Source organism: Bicyclus anynana, chromosome 21, assembly GCF_947172395.1.
Source record: "Bicyclus anynana chromosome 21, ilBicAnyn1.1, whole genome shotgun sequence".
Classification (NCBI taxonomy): domain Eukaryota; kingdom Metazoa; phylum Arthropoda; class Insecta; order Lepidoptera; family Nymphalidae; genus Bicyclus; species Bicyclus anynana.
The window spans coordinates 1,221,892-1,229,930 of record NC_069103.1 but is presented as its reverse complement, the minus strand read 5'-3'; positions in this window follow the sequence as shown (position 1 = coordinate 1,229,930).

Genomic DNA, 8,039 nt, shown 5'->3' with positions numbered 1-8,039 from the left:
AATTGTGTATTTTGTATAGTCGTAACGAAGCTAACACTTTGAAATATCGTTTACCCAAATATCAGGCTCCTAACTTTTCCAGAATCTGAGATCCAGAACCATTTGTAACCACCAAATTACATATTGCACACTCTTAATCGACGCGGTTAAAACCGCGAGGCACATAATATAGTTTAATAATTAACCTAATTGGTGGATAATCCGCAGAACAATATAATCGCTGATCCGCAATATGAATGACGACATATTGAATTTTGTATTCAAATACGAGCGCCTGTGTACGTATCGCATGCAATTAAATTGGAATGGATGGATGTCGCTTTTCATTAATACAGTAACTGTTCTAGTGATAGAGATTATTGTGTCAAAGGTAGCCTAGGGAAGTTCTACTGCTGTGTGTGTGCTTGTATGTATGAATGATATATGACTAAGTAGTAATTTCCCTTTTAAGCTCAATAGCTCAATGGTAAGAGCAGTCAGATTATTGTTGTACCCACTCCTAATACAGTCTTTCCCGACTAGTTGGAGGGGCATGGAAATATATGGCAAATTATTCTTAAAAAAAACTATGCAAGCAACCGTAAAGTCAGGGCTAGAAGTGAATATAACGATAGTTCAAAGAGGATATATATGTATCCCAAAATAATCCCTCAGGTTAAGTCGTTCCCAAAACGGTTAAGTTATTGACTTATAATAAATCTGTAGAGAGGTCAATTCTGTACATAAAATATATTTCCTAAATAATTATCAGTTGGTGGTTAGTAATCGAAACTTGGTACAATTATTATCTTCATGCTCCTGGACAGGTTATAGTATACTTTTCATCACGCTACGATCAATAGGAGCAGAGCAGTGAAGGGAAATGTTGGAAAAACGGGAGAAGTTACTCAATTTTTACAGCGATACTACTGTAAGGGCTGGACAATTTACTACTGTTAGTTGGTCTAAAGGCAGACGAAGTCGCGGGTGTCCGCTAGTAATAAATAAAAGAGTAATTTAAAGAAATTTCCGAATATTTTAAGGAATAAGTATAATAGAATCTCAGACGTGCGTCATATCTAGACCGACGCCATTCTTAAAATAATAATCGTAGTAGGCGGTAAAATATTAGATGCAAGTGTCGCAGACATCAACGGACTACGTTAGAAAATCTACTTTTATTTATTTCATTTTTGAGCTATTCTTTAACTGTAGAGAAGGGGATTTGGACTAATGCCTAGTTCGGACTACTTTACTATTTTAGTAAGAACAATTTTTGAATTTCGTACTCGACTAAAATACTAAAGTAGTCTGAACTAGGCCTAAAGCTTGTGATTGTATTATATTTAGATATCCCATGAAGAACATTCCATTTGTAATATTATAAAGTTGTGAGTTTAAGAGGATGTAGGTGTAATCTCTGATGGCTGGTGGCCGTGGCTAGTTACCACCCTACTGGCAAGGACGTACCACCAAGTGATTTAACGTTCCGGCACAAAAAACATTTATGTTGTTCCGGTACCATACCGTGTAGAAACCGAAAGGGGTGTTGATTTTGATCCTAGCAAGTTAGCCCGCTTCCATCTTAGACTGCATCATCACTTACCATTAGTTGAGATTGTAGTCAAGGGTTAACTTGTAAATAATTAGAAAAAATCTACTAAACCAATAAAAAAAAATCGCTAGATCAGATGCTAGTCAGTGGCGTGCTCAGAGTTTTTTGACAGGGTATGCACTCGTTATGTAGAGGTCGTGAAACAATAAAAAATGTAGGTACTTCTTCAGTACTAGTCATGAATATAGGCTTTGTCGTTTATAGTAATTAATGGCGAACCCATAACTTGAATAAATTCTAATGCAGTGCAAGTTCGTCGGACTGTGAGTGTCATAGATATTGAATTAAACGATTTATTGTACTTCCCCAAATTTCATATGGCATTAGTTCCGCTGGCGTTCCTCCAGGTCTAAACTTTCTTATTCCTAATTGAAATTTTGCTATTGAACTGTGTTCGACGATTTATGGTAGCTCGCTCTCGCACTACGATTCCGTTAAAATTACGGACTTATATTCAGCTAGGAACTCCTTGTTTATTTTATAGTACCTACATAGTTTTACTACCATAAAATACGTCACAATCTGAAGATTAAGTCCAACAATGACAATAAATAAACAGTTTATTTCATTATTACATACAAATTGGTTCAGCGGTAGGTATAGCCCTGAAAAGGTAACAGACCGACACTTTCGCATTTAGCATTAGTATGGATTTCTTTTATTTATGTCATTATCATCATATTATCAGCCGATGGACGTCCACAGCTGGACACAGGCCTATTGTATAGACTGACGTGTCAAAAGAAGTTGTAAACTGAGCCTACTTGAAATAAATGATTTTTGATTTGATTTCACTTGACTTTCAAATATCACGGTCTCGGACCGTCAGCATCAAGCGACTCCCTGCAAACCGCTTGATGTCCTCGGTCCATCTTGTTGGGGGTCAATCAACACTGTGCTTTCTGGTGCGGGGTCGCCATTCCAGCAGTTTGGGATCCCAACGTCTATCGGCTATGCGAACTATGTGCCCTGTCCATTGTCACTTCAACTTCGCGACTCGCCGAGCTATGTCGGTGACTTTGGTTCCTCTGTGGATATCCTCATTTCTGTTACTATACCATGTGAGTTTTATGCTGCATATCATAATATGCATTATAGGTTCTGATCGCATTTCAGTAAAATATAAAACTGTTTAAAAATCACAATACATTAATTACGCGAAGTTGCATGTACCATGCTAAGCGACACTTAAGTTTATAAAGTTGTTTAAATTTTCCACCTATTTCATAGCTGCTTAAAAAATAAAACTCAATCAAGTTTCCGAGTGTGATTAAAGGGAGGAAAAAGTAAATAATAAATCCATTCAGAAAGTGCAAGGTAAACGAGCAGATCGCATGTCAGGAATGTGACCATCCTGTATATTATACAGCGTGCTCCAATTATTGCTCACGAACTCTTTGACCCACTTGCTTGGACTACAATCGAATCTGTGTTGTTAATCAATAACTTCTTGGACTTACATTAATATTTAAGTATGTTTTGTATACATCACATCTTATTGTATAATGGTGGTGATAGCTCATAGTTCAATAGCCGCATTGGAAATCAGTTTGCGTTGACGTAAACGGAATATATATGGAATTGAAGCAGTTGTGCAGTAGTGCCATAAGATGGCGTTGTTTTAAATCCCTTAGCAATTTGCGTTTACATTAACGCGATCGTCAAACAGCCACTATGCAAAAATAGCGTATTTCAAGTTATGTCTACTTAATAATTTTTAACTTTGAGTTGAAATTGTCATTGTTTAAGTAAAACATTTTTGAAAAAAAAATACAAAAAAAAACATTGTAAAGATAAACTTTGTTTGAAGCGTTTGCGTCGAAGTTGACTCTGCTAATTTTGATCAGACTTGATTTCTGATTGATTGACCTGATTTGTTTCAAAAAATCTACATGTTATTCGCGGAATGTGTACCAAGCGAAATGGGCGTTCACACAAACATGGCAACGAGTGTATTGACAGTGTGCGGACGAGCATGTGCCGTCAAGGCCAGCGGCGCACGCGATGCGAGCCGATAATAATCCTGAAATGCTCAAGCATTACTATAAATACGCCGATTTTGAAGACCTACATATTTATAGAGCGGACGTAGAGTTTTGTACAGCCATGCTTATTTCTGCTGTTTAGCAGTCATAAGCCAGTGAAGGGTTGTCAGTGAAGTTAGAGGCACATGAGGATTAAGATGTACGCCTCATGTTTATGCCACAATTGGCTTGCATGTTTCTTGAATGTCTTGCGAAGCGTTTATAGAACTGCCCTGTTTTTTACTTACCATTAAATGGGCTATTATGCGTAGTCTGTCAATTAGGTATACACTATAAATATATTTTTGTTGAAGGCGTCAGGCTTCGAGTATTGTTTAGTTTAATGTAAAAAAAACAATAACATAATATTATGACGATTCAATATTTATTCAATAAGAAATTGCTTTAATAACTAGACTGTAGCTTTCTTTGTACTAAGCAATTTTCAGTAACATTTCTTTATTATTCCGGAGTTGGGAAGTTGGTGGTATTACAGCTTTGTGCTTCGAAGAATAGGTTAAGTTGTCGGTACCGGCCTTTATTGACCTCTAATAACAATGATTGTCACATCATCATCATCATAATATCAGCCAATGGACATCCACTGCAGGACATAGGCCTTTTGTAGCAACTTCCAAACATCACAATCCTGAGCTGCCTGCATCCAGCGAATAACTGTGAGGATTTGCTGGAGGCAGGCCCGTTTAAATAGGCTGATGATGATGACGAATCTATCACATTCTTAGCTCTATGGGCAGACTTCAAACCGTTCACAAATCAGTCGGTACAACGATCAGTACAAAGAAATGCCTTTTAAAGTTATTTATATTGTTATTTCTGTGCGACGTGAACTGTTTATGTTGCACGGCAATGTGGGTAGTTTTAGGTATTTGGGTTTGGGTTTGAGCATTGTATCGGTCTCGGGGGGTTTATTGGGGTCAATGACACTGGGTTTTATTTACGAAAGTTTTTGATTATTCCGTGATTGCATTGTCTGTCTGGAGTATGTACGATCGAATAATGGGTGCACTGACTCTTCTAATCGACGTCTCTGTTCGATTACTAACATCCACTGTATCCTAATATTATGAGTAAAGAGCTTATTTGTTTGTTTAGTTGAACGTTTAAAAATTGAGTGTGGTGGATATTCAATTTATCGGGGAAAGCTATAGGTATAGAGGCTTTTGGCAGCCCCAGTTGCGGTCCGGGTCTGTCTTGTGAGAGGCTTTGGCCGTGGCTAGTTACCACCCCACCACCAAAGACGTACCGCCAAGCGATTTAGACGGTACGATATCGTGTAGAAACCGAAAGGACTGTGAATTTCTTTATTCATCTTATTCCTAGCAAGCTATCCTGCTTCCATCTTAGATTGCATCATCACTTACCATCAGGTGAAACTGTAGTCAAGGACTAACTTGTAAAGAATAAAAAAAAAATACCACCTAGCAGCGCAGTATCAGTGCAAAATGACAAAAATGTCAAAAACGGGAGAAAGTATTCTTTTTGAGATCTTCTGTTGCGTGCGCCGAGTAAAAGTTGGAGGTATGAAGGAATTGTTCCTCTTTTAAAGTTACTTACTGAACATGAACATATATTTTTTCTAATTATTTTAAAATTATAAAAGTTAAGCTAGACTATTGGACATATGAGATAAATTTCGAAAAAACAAAATTCCATGTGCACGAAGTCTATAAACTTGCAATAAAATTGCTGACACTGTTAGTAAATTCACATAAGAAATCAAATAAATTCGTATATAAATGTATACTGAATGTACTATTTTGTAGCTGTATTCATTTAGTAGCGATGTGTACTGTAGAACGCGCTCACGTAAACACGTAAGCAACACATGGCCAGCATAAAACATGACTGCCGATTGTAAACGATTTTGGCACAAAAGGGGTGCCTTGCGAAACACTACACAAGTATTGTTGCGAAAATGCGAATATTTATTACTAGAAAACTATTCTAGACTAAAACTATTCTATTTTAAACTACTCTTTTTTACATTACATTATACATTTAAAACGATTTTCAAGCAATCTAAGCTTTAGCTACCCGCTATTTTATCTACTGGTAAATGGACGGAAAACATCAAACTGATTATGTGTTTTTCGTAAACGGGCTTCGATGTCACAAGCTATTCTGTTTCTCAATATAATTTACCCATGCGTATCAGATTTGATGCTACTCTACTCGTAGCTTAAACAGGAACAGAAACAAACCTTTTAAACATCTGAACCTTAGTTTGATTAGTGACCGATTTACTTTATAGTTGGGGTATCCTATTATAGGTCCATTAGGGAAAAGAAATGTAGGAAGACCAATCAGACGGTAGGCTGATGATATCATTCAGATAGCCGGAAACGAATGGATGTAATCTGGCAAAGACAGGAAGTTGTGGAACAAGATGGAGGAGACCTTTACTCCATATTTAATAAGAACTTACTAACTAATATTACTAACATAATTATTTAAGAAAACTTGCTAACAAACTACTAACACCTTTTGAAATGTAATTTAGAAATGTAAATGTAAATATGGAATAAACGGCTTATTTATTCATTTATTTATTTATTACTTTATAGTTAATCAGATCTTCGCTTAGAATTGGAAATAGAACCTAGCTTTAAATTAAGTCTATTTATTGGATGTCAATTTCCTACAAAATTACTAGATACAGAAGAAACCTACCCAAACGATTTGAGCTACATTTTTTCGACATCTACAAAGAAATTCGTCCATTCAAACGTACCGAAAAACACGTTCCGAATTACGGGTAACTAGTTGTCAAAGGATTCTCGTCTCGCACGTGTTTCCCCTGGGTAGGGTCACCATACTTGCATGAAAAGTCAGGATAGGTCTCGCTGAAATTGGTATTAAAATTACGTCTTAAATTACGCTGTCAATGCACGACATTAATGCTCTTTACGCATTTGTCTGTACTACAGATATGTTTGTAACACTAGAAATCTAATAAAATCATATGAAAAGGAAAATTAAGAAAGAAAGAAAATATCTTTATTTCTACATTATGACATACCTCAATATTTCAGAAAAATACCCTGCGATATTATGTACATGATAAAAGCAGTGAGTGAGTTTAAGACATTAAAAATCACGTGTTTCAAACGGTGAATGTAAAACACGATACCTGAGAAAACTACAACTCTCTCTAAACTTTTTTCGTAAGTAAAGTCTGCCAATCCTCATTGGGCCAGCGTGGTGGACTAAGGCCTAACCATTATCATTATGAGAGGAGGCTCGTGCTCAGCAGTGATCCGAATGTGGGTTAATAATGATGATTATTTACTCGTACTCGTACATACATTAGATTCAAATTAGGTACATTACATTGCGCTGTTTGATTATTGAACCATCATTCAAAAATGACCGGACCATTTTTGATGAAGATCGATAAAGTAAGTAGGTGGAAGCCTCAGGTTTATGTACACAGGAGAGCTCTTACTATGACGTATTCCTTGCATGGCCTGCGCTGTGTCAATCAGATTTTCCACTTTTCATACAATCAGGTTCCATCTACTTGATCCGTTGACTATGACTAATAAAAATCCCAACTTAGTTCAACTACATTTATCCCGTAAATCAAAAACACATGGTCAAACTACTGTATCCTACTGGCCTTTTGGTCAGTGGGCGTTGACCTTATTGGTTTCGGCCTTTTTGGGCAGCCTTTTGAGTTTCTTTTTGCGACGTTTTTGAGCGACGCCGCGTGAAATTGAGGCCGCGATGTGTGCATTTAGATGAAAAGCCGAAATCGCCCGCGCGCCGGCTTCGCTTCGGTCTCTGACAACTGTTTGCGTTGCTCCGCTGCTCGCGATTTAATTTTCGCTTTCGCGTTACTGTCAATTTTGGGCATATTTTAGGGGTCCCTAGCCGTGCCATAAAATGAAAAATGGAACCCTTATCTGTCCATCTACCCATGAACCTTCTTTTTATAATTTTTTTCTAGTATAAAGCGGATCATCATCGTCATCGTCATATCAGCCGATGGACGTCCACTGCAAGTACCCCGCCCATTGCCACTTCCGCTTTGCGACTCGTTAAGCTATGTCGGTGACTCTGGTTCTTTTGCGGATCTTCTCATTTCTGATTCGATCACGCAGAGATACTCCGAGCATAGCTCGTTCCATCGCCCGCTGTGTGACTCTGAGGCCCATAGTTAGCGACCAAGTGATGACTATGGTTCCGAAACTTGGTCGCTAACTTGGTCCCTATAAAGCTGATATATTACCAAATATACCGCAATAATCTTTGATATTACGTCTTAATTCTTATTATGTTTGTTTCATGTTAAAATTTAAATAGTTTTAAGTACATAGCCGATAACTAAAATAGGTGTAAGTTAGCCTTAGTTAGTAATTTAGTGTTATGTTGACTGTATGTAATTATATAAAAAC